This window comes from Chamaea fasciata, unplaced genomic scaffold (genome assembly GCF_029207755.1).
Source record: "Chamaea fasciata isolate MVZ Bird 193981 ecotype frontalis unplaced genomic scaffold, bChaFas1.0.hap1 SCAF_13, whole genome shotgun sequence".
NCBI classification, from domain to species: Eukaryota; Metazoa; Chordata; class Aves; order Passeriformes; family Sylviidae; genus Chamaea; species Chamaea fasciata.
In genome coordinates, this window is record NW_027094098.1 from 5,967,748 (window position 1) to 5,983,633 (window position 15,886).

The 15,886-nt window shown below is 48.7% G+C and overlaps 1 long non-coding RNA gene across 2 annotated transcripts in view; it reads right to left on the bottom strand.

The window, feature by feature from the left end:
- Positions 1 to 4,437: 4,437 nt before the first annotated feature.
- Positions 4,438 to 15,886, bottom strand: part of LOC136296323 (uncharacterized) — a 92,621-nt gene continuing 81,172 nt past the window's right edge. For both annotated transcript variants that reach the window (XR_010722891.1, XR_010722888.1), the window contains one exon: positions 4,438 to 4,754. This is a non-coding gene — a long non-coding RNA (uncharacterized lncRNA). The remainder of the gene's footprint in view (positions 4,755 to 15,886) is intronic.

Genomic DNA, 15,886 nt, shown 5'->3' on the forward strand with positions numbered 1-15,886 from the left:
CACTCTGTCCCTCCTGGGGCTGCTCCCTGTCAGGACACAGCCACCAGCCACCTGGCAGCAGGACACAGCACAGCTTCACTTTTGTTCCCTACTAATAAGGCAGAAAGGGAGCCAGCCTCTCTCCCTGGCAGAGATTTGGATAAATCACACTGAGTTTGTGCTGGGCATCCCAGAATTAAAGGTGGAAAACATGGCTATGCTGCACAGCCCAGGATGAATGTCTACCCACACACATCACCCCTCCATTTCTCGTTTTAAACCCAAACACACTTGCGTGTCTCCTAAGCTGCCACTATCTCCATCTCCTTGTGGAAATTCCATACTGGAGGTACAACCAACATGGAGCTGAGGTTGTACTGAACGTTGCTCCCACACAGGGCAGAGGAGATTCCCACTGCTGGGAACATCTGTTATTTTGGAGCAGTTACAAGAATGTCTCTAATCCCTTTCGCACTGGTCACATCAGAAGGCAAAGGCAGGGGTTATGCAGAGAGCAAGGCTGGGTGGGAAGCACCTTGCCAGTCCAGCTGGGAGGACATTGGTGCTTTTTTGCTTTTCTCTCTAGATGAAAAGATGGAAATTTGGTGCTAATCCCAGCTGAGTAGCACCAAAATCCTGGAGACAGTCACCAGCCACACTCCATCAGAAGCCAGTGACATCCCTGGGATGGGCTCAGCTGCATGGGACAGAGACAGGAGGAGGCCAGTGCAGCTCTGGAGGTTCTCTCAGTTTACTCATTTGTTCCAGTGAGTATGGAGCAGTGGAAAAACCATCTCTGAGTGGACACAGGAACCTGTCCAGGTCCTGCCTTTGTCCAGGTCAGGGATCACACTGGGAGCCCCCACACTGAGCTGTCCCCACAACCTGCTGGGGACCTGCCAGCAAGAACAGATATGCAAAGAAAGCTCCTATTTTAAACAAACCCATAATTCAACAACCACATTTTTGTTAAACACTGAATGGGAAAAAAAAAAGCTCTGAAATTCCTATTTTGACATTTTTAAAGAAACAAGTCACGAGGAATGCTCTGGGGTATTTATAAGAATCTTTGTTTAAATACAGGTTATAAAGAGAGTTAAGGTTTTTATTTGAAGTGAGAATGGAGGGTGGGATCTGCAAGTTCTTGTTTTGCTGTGTGGGGTTTTGAGGTGAGAAATTTTGAGTCTGTATCCAGGCTCAGGAAAAAGAAAGAGAGGAAGAAAAGACACTAACTGTTAATTTTTTTCCACAGACCAAAGCCGCTATCCCTGAGCATCTCTACTCACCACCTCCATTGCTTACATTTCCCCATCAAAACCATCATGTATCAAGCAAAGTTACATCCACAGTCAGCTAATTAAGGTTACAGAGGCCTGGGCTTGAGAGAAAGAAAATAACCACACTAAAACTTGCAAGCAATGAAACCCCAGTGGGAACAGTCTGGAAAATTCAACCTCACCCTGGCCAAGAGCTTTCCCCCTGTGAAATATTTCTGGAGCAGCCAAGGCAGTAAACAGCATAAGGAGCTGATGTGCTCCATATGACAGGAACCTGTGAGGAGAAATCCCTCCCAGCCCTTGCAGGGACACAGGAGCTGGGAAGAGGGGCAGGTTTTGGTCCTGCTGCCGGCTGCACTCAGGCCAGGTCCTGGTCCTGTCATTGCCCACTCTGCTGAGAGGAGATGCTGGTTTACTGCATCACATAGGGCGAGAAAAGCCAGGCTGAATCCATGGCACCACATGGGGACAATGGCCACAGGCCACCAGGGATGACAGGGTCACCACAGCACACCCAGGGAGGCTCACCAACCTTCTCTCAGCCTCCAGTTTTATTTTCATGTAAAGTGCCCTCCCCACAGAGCCCACCACAACCTGCCTGGTGGATTTTGGATCATGTTGGTCTGAAAGGAGCATTGTAGTGGAAACAGAGGCAAGAAATCGGGTATCTGTTTGGAGGATGGCGTAACAGGAGTAACACAGGACTCCAGGCAGGTACATCTGCCCCAAACACAACTAGAGCCACCAGTCTCACACCAGGGTGTTCTGAAATCAAAGCCCATCTGTCTGCAGAAGGTACTGTGTTATCTGTGAGGAGCTGAACTCCAGAGCTCAGTGATGCTCCTGGGGGATATCTGAGAGATGCAGCTTTGGCACTGATCTTGTCACTTCCACATGGCAATTACAAATCCAGTTGGTTGGATTTACATATGCCAGCTGACTCTCTGGAGGTGAAGGGGTGGGGTCTTGTCAGGATTATCAACTGGAAACATGGATTTAGGTCCAGAGGAGCAAGTGAGCATTGAGCTGTGCTGCCTCCAGCTGTGGAGCAGTTTCAGACAGGCCCCCAAAAGTAGTAGGAAGTGTTAAAGTCCAGCCCAGTGGAGAACGCAAACATTTGAGTAAAGCAAACCCAGGAATTGAGGCAATAGGCTGGTATTAGAGCAGGGCAGGAAACAATGTTATCATCTAAGAAGAATGTGGTATTTTGCAATGTTTTCTTGTCGAGTAAGAGTTTTTGGCAAACCGAGTTTAAAAAAAATAAAACCTCTCAAGATATTATTTTAAGCATTCAATCCGTAAAGGCCTCTCCCTAGTTTGCTCTTAAATTTAAAGGACAGAAGGGCAATTTTAACTCATAATTGATCGTGTTTCTCAGTGTTAAACAATACAAACCAAAAAGACAAACCAGTCCTGACTCCCACAAGCATCTCCCTGCCCAGTGCCCAGGGTATCACCTGCATCCTTTAGTTTCTGGCTCTTCCTGGCCATGGACACACTTCTGCACTCACCTAGGGGCAGAGTCCCTCCTTCCCTCCACCCTGCTCAGCCAAGGGAATAACCAATTAGAAAACAAGCAGGAACCCATGGGCTTTCTGCTAAAACTAAGCCAAGCAAGCAAGATCTGTAGCACAGCTGGAAATCAGTGCATGGTTTAACATCTGCAGATTTATTGTTGCACCCTAATCCAGAGGCCCCCAGCTATTGTGATTTAAGTGCCCATGGGACCAGCCAAGGAATGTAATAAATGCATGGACAAAAAAAGCAAAATACAGTATCTGGAACAGAATGGCCTCATAACAAAAGCTGAAACAGGGGTGTTGAGTTTTCCCCTCTACGTACAGCAGAACCCTCACCTCCCCACCTCTGTTCCTGGAATTAAAACACGGAGCTGTGCCAACACCTTTGCACACAAGGGGCAGTGATGCCCTCTGCACCAATTCAAACTTCCCTCGGGGGTAAACTCCAGGGTGTGGTGATGCAAGACCCTCACAGCGTTGTTAACTCCATCATTTCAGGGACAGAGCACCTATTTCCATGGCTGGAATGGGCAAACCGACAAGGAGTGAACAATGGGGAAGTCATGGTTTCACCGTGGGTTTATACCCATGGAGGGGGGTTTATACCTCGGCTGGCAGGAGGGGCCAAGGCAGGGATCAGTGCTGCCAAGGCGTGGACTGACCCCCTGTGCAGCATGGAGTGATGACTGTGACTGCTCCATGGCCAGGTGGAGCAGGGACAGCTGCTCAGAGGAGGCAAGTGAGGGTGACAGCACCAAGGCAGGGGCTCAGGAAAGGAGTAATTCTGAACACTCAGACCAGACAACTCAAGGAAAGCATTTTCATAGAGCCACTCACAAACACCCTTTCTTAAGGGGAGAGAAAAACACGATCCCAGTTTAATCCTAGGCAACAATAAAGCCCTCAGTGACTTGCTAAGGCATTTGTGCAGACAGCCAGACTGACACAGCAGCAGAGACAGCCTGAAATCAAGGAGGGCTCTCACTGTCCAGGGAACCAACCCTGCACGCAGCCAGTACTCGTGCTCTCCATTCAAGCCCCAGGGCTTGGGCTCTTACCACAGTGACTCCTCTAGAAAGAAAACAAATTTCTCTGCTTCACAGCCACAGAGACAAAACTCAAACCTATTCACCCTAAAGATTAGTCACAGTAAGAAAATTAGATTAAAAGCTGTCGGCTGCTGAGGGCCCCAGCTCAAGGCTTCTGGATCCCTGTGAGAGGCAGCAGTTGGAACAGAAATAGGAAAGCACGTTGACACCAAAAATGCATTTACTCTTTCTTGCACATAGACCAGAACCTGCAAAAGGAGCACGAAACTGCAAAATGGCTGTTCTTATCCCACCACTGATCCAGCAAACCAACAAACAGGCAGAAAGACTCACTGGGACCAGAATGGGAAGGGGTACAGGTGCTTCAAAAGCGATTAAAACCTGCTGCAGCAAAAATCCATCCCTCACCAAAGCACAGTGCTGGAGTGGTCTGCTGACATTCCCTCCACAAGCCATGCTGCCAGGGTAGCCTTTCCCAAATGAGATTTCCACCCATTTCCATTTAGATAACACAGCCTGTACCCTTGGGAAGAAGGGGGAAAATGAAAAAAACCCAAAACCCCAGGAAGATCAAAGCTCTGCAAGTTCATAATGTTTTATTAGTTCCTTCCATCTGTCACGCACCAATGACTCCTCGGGAAATAAGCCCCCTCTTGAGAACTGCTACCTTTTCCTTGCCGGCTCCGGCTCGGGAGCAGCCGCTATTGTGCTCCTTTATTGGTATTTGTTCCGTTTGAACAAGCTCCGGCTCGTCATTCACAAACCAGCCTGTGCTGCTTGAATCGGAGGGCGAGGGAGGGGGAGGGATGGAGGAGGATCTTGCTGCGTCTCTGTTATCTCTTTCACGTTCCGCTCGGTGCCTCCAGCATCAATGGAGACCTCGGGAATCTTCGGGCTTTGTTCTCTCCTGCGCGCGGGGGCTCTTCCTGCTGAAATAGCAGGTAGCAGCAATAACCCTGAGCACACACAGTCATACAAATCCATCTGCCAGGGCGAGGGAAAGATGCAACACGCTGCTTTTGGAGAAAGAAAAGCGCTTTGGGGGAGCGGGGAAGAGGAGGGGAAAGAGCCAGATTTCCCGAACACCTCTGAATAAGGCGGTGCAGAGGGAAAGTTTCATAATGGAGAAAACCGCCTCGGTCTGCTATTATCAGGATGCAAATGGAGGAATTTGAAAAGCTGATTGCAGTGGATAAACTCCATGAGATGCTGTGCTATGGAAATGGAAAGGCTCCCTCCCATCCGTGGCCCTTCCCACTCCAAAGGCACTGCAAGCAAGCATTGTCCTGCTTCCTCCAGAGCTGTGAGGCTCTTTCACAAATGTATGATGGGCACAGACTTCAGTCACCCTGACTTTCACCATCAATTAATGATGCCCTAAGTGGAAACCTCTTAAAATGTTCAAGCTCCCGGATCCCACTCAATGGAATCAACTCAGGCATTCAAAATTGCCCTCAACTCCTGGTTTTAGGAGGGTTTGACCTTGTTTCACTGAAAGTCAAGATCCTTGACTAAACACCGGCTCAAGCAAATAGAGAAACTTTTGTATGGGAGCGCTCAGGACAGCAGACCCAAGCAGGGCAGCGTGCCCTGGGCACACATCCCACAGTTACATGGGTGAGTGGGTGCAGACATGTGCTCCCATCTGTGTTCTTCATCCGTGGCTCTTGTGAGAGCTGCAGCTCCTGAGTGAATGATAACCCTGCTCTGTTCTCCAGCAGGGCTTTTGTTAATGCACTGCTGGCACCTTTGCATGGATGGTGCCCACTGTGCTCAGCACCATGCTGGGTAAGGGCTGACTCTGAGAAGGAAATTGCTCCTGCTCCTTGGCCCTGGAGAAAGCTGCCTGCATGCATCAGCTGCTGCTTTCCTCTGACCCATGCCTCCCTCTTAGCTGGCTCCATCTGTCTCTGTAATTCAGGGCTTGCATTTCATCCAGCCTGGCATTGCCTTTGCCAGCCACTGCAGATGTTCAGATGCGGATATTTGGCTGGTGTGAGTTTCTCAATGGCAGAGCAGGTGGAGTAGCTGCCCCTGCCATTCCCAGACCTCTTTCTCTGGGGCCCCAGAAGCATCTTCTCCTAGTCCTGTGGTAAGCCAAGAGCACACGGAGCTTACAAAAAGCCTTAAGGTCACATCACCTGCTTTAGAAATTCTTGTTCACAGTGCCCTGGGCCCAGGTTCAAGGGCTGATGCACATAACCAGAGTAGCTATGTGATCTCTTTGTTCTGCCCCAGAGACAGTGTGAGTTATGCTGGAATTACTGCTCACAATCTCCACCTCCAAAACAAAAGGGAAGGCCAAGTAATGGACTATGGGAAAGACAAATATTTTCTCTTTTGATCCCAAAGGTATGTCTCCCCTTATTTAACAGGGCATTAAATGCAAAGCATATCCTTGGATGTGTTTCCTTTCTTGGGGGGTATTTCACTCAGACTAGTACCACCTGGGCATTCCTAAGGGGATATGGTTAGGATTAGGGTCCCTGCCACTCTTCCCTCCTGACGCCTTAGCATCTGCATAGAAAGAAGCCATTCCATTTTCTCACACCAAAGATCATGGAAGCCAAGCAATTAAAGCAAAGGAGGATTTTGAAAGAAGCACTTCACTGAAGTCTCTATTCCCTAAAGCTTTACCACTCTCACTCAGTAATCTCAGGAATCAGCATATCTGGATTTTGAGGCGCATCCCTTCCTTCAGCAGAAAACAAGCAGGCAAACCCCATCGAGCATTCTGCATGTCCTGCAGATCTCAGAGCAACATTTTGAGCCATAAAGATATTCACAAAAAAGACTTGCAAGTGTTCTCTGGCCTACAGTGCCCCAACTGCAGTCTGGTCTCAGAAGAATAGCTGGCTGGCCCAAACATCAGAGTGGATTATTGTCCTGAGGGGTGAAGTCGGAGATGAAGCTGCTGCGCGTCATTAAGCAAACAGATGGAGAGACAGCCCCGGAGGCTCTGACAGAGCCTGATGCTTTCTGGCTCTGAGTGCACTTGTTCCAGGGGCAGGAGTGGCTCCAGAGCCACACTGTGAAAGGAAGAGATATGGCCGTGGCCTGCAGCCTCAGAGACTTGAGCTCGCTGATGATAGAAAACAGAGGCAAGAAGGAGACAGAGGCCTTTTCCTTCATGAGAAGCAGGCAGGTCACAGGGCTCTGCTGGGAGTTTGGGAGGAATCCAAACTGCCCCGAATATGCTCACAGGTGCTTTGCTGAAAGAACCACGGTGAACACCCTCAGATACTCAGACTCAGCCACCATATCTGGTACTGGGAGCCGCAGCTCTCAGGGGATGCATTTCTTAGCATTTTGCTTTATAGGTCTCTAAATTTTAAAGACAGAGTTTTAGAAGAGAAAAATGTAAACTACAGATGTATTTGTGGGCATGTTCTCATTTCTCATTAGAGTTCACTTCCATTTTCATAAATATACAAGCAAATAGTGCAGCTCTTCCCAAACAGGGAACTGCTTTCACTTGGCACAAACCTGCTGCAGCTCCATCACCATTAGGACATGGAATGACTTGGTGCACCATGGCTCGTGATCCAGGCCCTTCCCAAGCCAGCACATTCCTGACCTGATACAACACACTGCTCTGCCTCCTGGCCCTTTTCCCCATCCCTCCTCCCACCACACACTTATTGGACAGCAAGGGCTCCAGTCACAGCACAAATGCACAGAAACAAATTTCTCAGCTCAGTTAGGAGCAGCTCTCCAGCACACCTCCTGCACAGGCAGCAGGATGAAGCAGGACTTCCTCCTCTACACCAGGGCCTTCCCTTTCCTGAGGGAAGTGAAGGAAGGCAGCTGCTAGAAACCAGACCATTTCTCTTCCATCCTGAAAAGAACAATCATTAGAGCAAGCCTGCTAAGGAGGATGAAGTGTGTTCCTTCCAAATGTTTTCCTGCAGCTGCCTTGTAGTTTCTTTTATGCTACCCAAAGGTACAAATCAAACAAGAATGAGGCAGCTTCCTCTGAACACTCACATTTATCAATATTATCAATCAGGCTGTGAGTAGGGGATTGGATTAAATGACCTCTAGAAGTTGCTTCCCACCTCAGTAATTTTCTATTTCTATGACATTCTAGAACTAAAGCCAAGACAAAAATATAAAAACAGTCCGCACATAGTTTTTGTTTCACTTCTGACTACAATCACTTAGGACCTTTCCATGAGTTCTCCTGAACTTCCTGTTTTGACTTTCAGTGTTCAATCCCAGAGGATTCAATGGAAGTCTGGCACAGTCTTCCAGCCAAACCAGGCTCTTGAAGGAGGAAGGATGAATAACTTGATTTACCACAAATCCTGTTCCATCTGCAGAGAAGTGGAAGCCACCATCCTTCACTGAAGTATCTCACAGCCAGACCTTGTTTCTGGGATATCTGGGAGCCTGTTCAGGTCAGGACTTTGGGAGGATCCTGCAGGTATAAAAGCAGCCACCTGACAGCCCAGTGAAATGGAACTGAGCAAAGATTTCCTCCAATCTTTTATTCAACATGAGTAAGTGCATGACCTCCAGTCCCAGAGAAATCTCATGACTGCACTCTGAAAAAGTCCCTGCTTCAATAGATGCTGCAATTTTAGAAACAGATGAACAGTACAGTGCTCTGGACCTCTCCAGATGGGGATGAGGCAGCCCATAAGAGAGACATTTTTTAATGAATGCATCCTGTTTACCTGGGGGAGAATGATCTCATCCACCTACCCACTTCTTAGCTTAGCTTTTGTCATGTTTAGAAACCAAGAGGTACCTCTGAGATGGTAGGAACTTCTCAGAGAGTTGTTCTGGCTGAATTTGTGCTAAGCTGGTATTAATATCAGTTCCTTTACTTCCATTTCTGAAAAAGGCTCCAAGCATTAACAGCTTCAGTAATGATTCATGGGTTTAAATTCCTAAACCTTTTGAGAACAGGAAATTAAAGCCAAGATGAACAATACACACAGATTAAATATATTTAGCTGCTGTGGTTCTTGTTGAGAAACTCAGAGAACTGTTTAGTGGTGCTTTTCATGTGGCTGCTCCATGTGGAAACGATGGCAGCTTGCGTCTGAAGTCAAAATGGCAAATTAAAGGGGGGCTGCAGGAAGATATTTTATTGTTTTCCTTGTGCTTTCTGCTCTCCAGCAGAGCTCCTCTGGGCAGGGGCTTTCCTCCAGGCTCCTTAGCACCAGATAAAAACAACTAAAAGAATGGCTCAGATTACATGGTAGGGCACAAGGCATGAGGAAGGGAATCCACCCTTCTGCAGGCAAAATCTTCCAGAAGGAAGACTCTGGGAATGTTTGCAGAAGAGGTCACCTTCTTTCCAGGTGGGCAGTGGCAGACAAAAGCTGGTCTCCAGCAGCTGCTCCTCCCTGGGAGTGAAGCAGCAAAAGCACACAGTTCCCAGCATCTCCCTCCTCTTTCTGGGCTGAGGCATCCTTTCTTGCATTTCATCCATGATTATGTTGAGTCAGGAATCAAAACCATCCCCCAGAGCCCTAGTTCAGTGCCCTGGCTGCTCAGTCCCTGCTCTCTCGGGGCCACTTGTTGACAGCTGTCTCACTGAGCCAAGGATCTCAGCCCTTTGTTTTCCCCTACCTCATTAGCTAAACAAACAGTGACACCATATAAAATACCACCCGGCTCGGCTGTCTAGGAGATGCAAATCCATGGAAAACTATCTTGGAGACAATTTTAGAAACAGGCTGTGCCTCTGCCAAGTGCTTGGATCAGCGTGGCAGTGGAGAGCTCTGCTCCAGTTCTTGGAGAGCCAGGAGCACACTGAGCTGAGCTGAGCCCACTGTGGGACCACAGAGCATGGGCAGGGAGACACCAGGGAGCTGAGATACCACACTGCTAAGGTTTTCAATTAAAAGGGCTGTTGATGACCGAAATATCAGCACCAAGTAATTCTTTGGGAATAAATTTGAGTTACAGATACTACCTCAGGCTGAAGCCTTAACAGAAGATGTTATGAGGACATTTAAACACCATAAAGCTGACTGACTGGATGGGAAACACATTTCCATGTGACTTTCAGCACCAGATGTTTAAACCTAAGCTGCCACAGAAGACCAAGACTGCAGAAAAACACAAGAAGAAAGGAGCAGGATGGTGGTATGGCAGCTTTCAGTGTCATCACAGACAAAGCAGAAGGACATGTCTGATGTGAGTTGGAGCAGCCTGTTCAACTCATTCAGCTCAGCACTTGTCTCAGACACCAAGCTCAAATCCCTCCAAGAGCAGTCACCCAGGAGCACAGAGTTGAGGAGAAGGTGAGGTCACCCCTCGGGCAGCCACGGCCTTGGTGAGCAATGAAGTGGTTTCAAGTGAGGTCAGTCTAGCAGCACCCATCCTGCTGGAGAGGAGGAGAGTTTTTCAAACCCTTGAGTGGGAGACACGAGGATCACAGGGAACAAGGGCTCTTCTCAGTGAATTTCAGGAGAAATGAGAGGTGAACTCCAGACAGGTGAGGACAGTGAAGCTGAGTTTCACTCTGTCCCTTCTCCCCAGCCCACACAGCCCCAAAATCATGTTGTTCCCCTCCCCAAAACAAGGAAGCCAGGATTATATTGAGCAAAGTGCTTTTGTGGAGAAATCTATTCTGTTTCTGCTCTCTTAAGTACTTTGTCTTTCAGCTTTGGCTCTGCTGCCAAGAAGCAGCACCCACACTGACCACAGCTTAGCTCTGGTGCAGCCCTGTGGGACTCGGGAGAGGACACCTCTGAGGCAAGAGTCTGATGGTACCCAGGAGCAGCTGGACCTGCCCCACTGGTGGGTGAACAGGATGGCTGTGTTCTTCCATCCTAGCTTGGAGAGGCATCATGTCCTATGAATTTGGTCACTAAAATCCAAATCCACTCAACTTTCAACTATTTTTGAAATGTGTTCTAATAACCTCTCCTCCTCAATAACTCTTTGTTTGCACAATGTGACGTTCAACAGAGAAAAAAAAGACTGCTTAGACCACTACAGATCTGAATTCCCTCCATCCCCAGAGCATCTCAGGAACTGATCCTTCCCGTGTTGTGAACAGTGGGCAGACAAGCAGGATTCCTCTTCCAGCCAGGATACCAACATCCAGCCTCACCATTCCAACAAGCTCCTGCCAGTCCAAGGCATGTCACCCTGTGTTATTAGCTGTGCTTATTACAGTGCTGATGGCAGTGCAAATTCCCCCTGCCCCTTTTTCTGAGCCTCCAGAAGGTCTCCATAGGAAGCTGGCTACTGATGGCCACTCCTGCCAGCACACAGCTCCTCAACCTGCTCTCCAGCAGCTCCCAGCCCTGGGCAAGCTCTGCTGCTGGGGGATGCCCAGCCTGGGTAAGGTCCTTCAGGCACTCTGAGTAATGCATCAGAACAAAACACCCCAGCAGCCTTCTGCTCTACTGAGCAGCCACAGGCCACTGAAGCAATAAAACGTGTCACACCGAGACACTGCTCGAGCCAAAATGCATGTCAGTGAGTTTAAGGCTTGTTCCTCACACTCAGCATCATCCCCTGCAGCTCCTAAGCTCTCCTAAGAGGAGAGTCAGCTCCAGGGCCAGGCACCTGCCCAGAAGAGCCCCCATTAACACCGTGCTCCTCCCTCTGTCTGGGGTGCTGAGGACCACCTTGTGCCTTCAGTGCCAACACTGAGGCAGAGCATCTGAAACACCCAAAGAAACAAAAAACCACTCAGGGCCAGATCCTCTGCTCCCAGTGACTGTGCTCCTGCCCTGAGCATGAGGTAGGAGGAATCAGGGAGTCTCAGGGAGTTCTGACAGACCAGAGTCACTTGTACACCACTTTCAGTAGTTGAGTATAGTCAAGGGAGCAGCTGTCCTCCAGCCACAGCTCTGTATCCATGGCCAAAGTTACAGCAAAGGCATCATTCTCCTGGATGATGGACGATTTGGCCCCATGCAGTTCTGCACATTTCCTTAGGAGCCCACAAACTCGTAGGGACGAGCACAGAGCAACTCCATCAACTCCCACCTCCTTCTTCATCCCCTTTCAGAATACTGATGCCATGAGCTAGTCATAAACAATTTCTTCCCCCTGTCCCCAGACCACAGCGAGGACTCTCTGCATGACCATTTCCAGCTGGGAACAGACTTGGCCAGTATTTCCCTCTGCCAGGGGTGCCCTGGCTGTTCCCAGTCTCCCTGAAGGCACCTTGCCAAATTTCCCCTTGCCTTGCTGATTGCTCAGCCTCCTGTCTCTCTCAGAATTGACTCAAACTGCACATCCCTGGACCCCTTTGCCTTAATAAGCAACACCCAACATCAGCTCCCTCCCTGCCCCAGCAGGAATAAGTGTGGAATAAACCCAGGGAGCTGAAGTTAGAGCATACCTTTCTAAGAAAAAGGTAATGGCCCAAGTGGTGCTGAGGCAGAGACTGACTTTGGCAAGGCTAATTTCCTCAAAGCTTTACCAAACCCAAGTGTCTGGGCAGGACAAGGTCAATCACCAGAATATTGGATAAAGATGATTTTTACATTTTCAGTTGGAAAGCTGGAAACCAGTTGAGTACCCTTGTACAAAATCTGCATTTGTGTACTTTAAAGGTACATTTAAGTTGTTGACTTTTGACAGTTTTCTAGGAAAAAATGCAATTGAAATGTTGAAATGAGGGCTGTGTTTTCATGGCCTCTACTATTTTTGCAATGCTCTTCACCTGAAATTCAGCACTGGGGGTTTGTTTTGCTAAAAAAAAAAAAAAAAAAAAAAGGGCAAGCAACCAAAATTCTCCAAATTCTTCAGAAAAGAGAAAATGCAGCTATTAACCCTCTTTTAAGAGGTACCTTTTGCACCCAAAGGGTTGGAAGCTATGCCAGGAGTGGGCCCTTATGTGATGCCTCCTGTCCTTGAACAGGTTTGCAGGCTGTGGCTGTGGATTCTTGCTGTGACCTTTGACTGCTGATGTAACATGGCCCTGATGGAAAATCAAGGGTCACTCTGGCTAAAATAATGGGGGAAACTCCAACATTTTGTTTCTGATGGAGCAGATGAGGGAGAGATTTGACAGCTGCTTATCTCAAACCCAGCACTTCAGTTGGTGGGGTCAGCCCTGACTTCCATTCCACTTTTAACCCCCGCCAACCCTTCATGGTCTCCTCCTCCAGTAACAAGTCACTCCTTGAGCGAGGACAAGGGCTCTTCTCATGGCCTGTGGTTACTCTGGGAGGAGCCTGCCCCTCCCTGAGCACCTTTGCATCCACCCCATGGATATGCTGTGTGTATTGGACACACCTCTGCAGTACTGCCACTTCTTGAGCAATGTTAAAGTACTTGGACTCCTGTGCAGGTTTATCAGGGAGCTGACGAAGGAAGCCAAGAGCTGATGCAGGAAAGAGCTGGACTCACCCCTCAAGCTTCACTCTGACCCCAAGTCTTGGCACCACTCCACATTTCCCTTCAAGTCCTCAGAGGATTAACTCAATGCAAGGCTGATGAAATTATTGGGCCAGATTTCCCCCTGATCCACCTATTGTCTTTTACAGCCCAGCATCAGCTCCTGCAGAAGCAGGGAAACACTTTGAGGAAGAGAGAATTGGTACAATTCTACCTTTTGCGAATATTATTCAAGGACTATGCATAAAACACCAAGGCCAACAGAAGCACAAAAATATGGCACATGGTGTCAGCTGGACGGGAGGGATTTTTGTGCACTGATTTACTCCCATCCAAGGGAACAGCCTTTTCTGGAAGCAGCGTTGCCCTGAGAAGACATTACGAGGCACAAGACAAAGGAGACAGAGCTTTCCCCAGCCATGCTTGCTGGCAGAAGAGGTTGTCTCTCTTGCCACCACCCCCTGCCAGGCAGGGATGGTGTGACCTGCAAGGCCATTCAACACTGGGAAGCAGAGTCTGGGCACACTGCAGAGGCTCTCCAACACCCTCACGTGTAAGATGGGACCTTAGCACACAAAAGGAACAACCAGAGACAAGTGGTGCTTAGAGAGAAAAAAAAAAAAGTCTAAAATTCTACCATAATTTAGGAACTTCAGATGTGTCCTTGGCTTTGAAGAGCGATGATAATCCAGCAGGATTTGCGTAGAGCCACCATGAGAGGTGAGAACAGGTTCTAAATACAATCCCACATGACTGAATTTTAAGCACTCCAGTTGGATCTTTTTGGCATTACAGTGACAATCTTGGCATCATCACTCCCACAGTTGTCTGCGATTAACAGTTGCCACGTTCAAGCCTCCTTGTGTTCATTAATGTCCAGGCCCTGCCTGACACCCCACCAAGGTGGCAAATGAGGCAGCAGAGCAGGCTAAGGAGGCAGCAGGAGGTGTTCTGCTGGAGGAACCTCAGTCACTCCTGTCCCATCATCTCTGGCCAGCACAATTTTCTCTCTAGACTGAATAATGCCTTTTCCCCTTGCTCTGGTTTTCTCTGACAGCACTGCTAGTGCCATCAGAAATAACAGCAGTAGGTGAGACAGCAAAGTCATTCTGGCACCTCTTTACACCCTGATCGACACGGTGTGAGGTAGCAGCATTTCCCCATCCTGCAGCCAAAATATTTAGTACATTCAGATGGAAATTAAAAGTTTTAATCTTCAAAGGAAGCCCAAACAGGGTGAGAGGTTGCCATTCTGATTCCCTGTGTACATCAACAAAGAGCAAGAGCAGAACCTGATCCAATATCATGTGCAAAGTACAGAAGCAGCTTCAACGACAAGAGAACAATTCAGGGAAATTTGTGCAGAAGTGCATTCCAGACACAAGATGTTTCAAGGGTGGTTTCCATTCTTGTCCATTACCTATTCCAAGCCTGGATCAGAAATGGTGTGACTAGCAGGAGCAGGGAGGTCATTTCTTCCTCTGTACTGGGCACTGGTGAGGCCACACCTTGAGTGCTGTGTCCAGTTCTGGCCCCTCAGTTTAGGATGGACATTGAGTGCTGTGTCCAGTTCTGGCCCCTCAGTTTGGGAAGGACATTGAGATGCTTGAGCATGTCCAGAGGAGGCCACGAGGCTGGTGAACGACTGAGGGAGCTGGGGGTGTTTAACCTGGAGAAAAGGAGACTCGGGGGTGACCTTATCACTCTCCACAGCTCCCTGAAAGGTGGCTGTGCTCAGGGGGGGTTTGGTCTCTTCCTCCAGGGAGCAACTGACAGAACGAGAGGACACAGTCTCAAGCTGCACCAAGGGAAATACAGGCTGGATATTAGGAAAAAGTTTTTTACAGAAAGAGTCATAAAGTACTGGAATGGCCTGCCCGGGGAGGTGGTGGAGTCACCGTCCCTGGATGTGTTTAAAAAAAGACTGGATGTGTCACTTGGTGCCATGGGGTTTAGTTGAGGTGTTAGGGGTGGGTTGGACTCAATGATCTTGAAGGTCTCTTCCAGCCTTGTGATTCTGTAATTCTAAGGTTCTGCTCTAGTCCCAACCAGCCCAGAGACCTTGGCAGAAATGGAAGAGGGGTTGTCGACAGACTGGTGGTCTGACTCCACTCATCCTCCCCAGCCCCAGTGGAAGCTTCATGTTAAACACAGAATTGCTTCAGTTCTTCACTAGATCATCTTGACTCATTGACAGCTGAATAATCCATTGGGTGGCAAGAACCAGGAACAAAGTCCCAGAATTGCTGAGGTCAGAAGGGTGCTCTGTAGATCATCCAGCACAAATGTCCTGCTCAGAGCAGGGTCACAGAGGGCAGGTAGCTCAGGATCATGTCCAGTCCGATTGGATCTCCAAGGGTAGAAACACTACCACTGCTCTGGACAGCCTGTTCCCATGTCTGACCACCCTCTCAGAGAGGTTTTTCATTTAATTAAATACAACTTCTCGCATTTCAGTTTGTGTCTTTTGACAGGATCTGCCTCTGAGCCCTCCCCTTTCCAGGCCAAACCACCCCAGCCCTCTCAGCCTCTCCTCACACACTAAACACTCCAACCCTTTAACCTTGACCCTGCTTTTAACTCATTCCTCTATATCCACATCTCCAGTACACTGGGAGGCCAGCGCTGGACACAGCACCTCAAATTTGTCCCACCAGTGCAGAGTGGAGGGGAAGGATCACCTCCTCCCCTGCTGGCGCTGCTCTGCCTAAAGCAGCCCAGGGTGTCAGGTGCCCTCTTT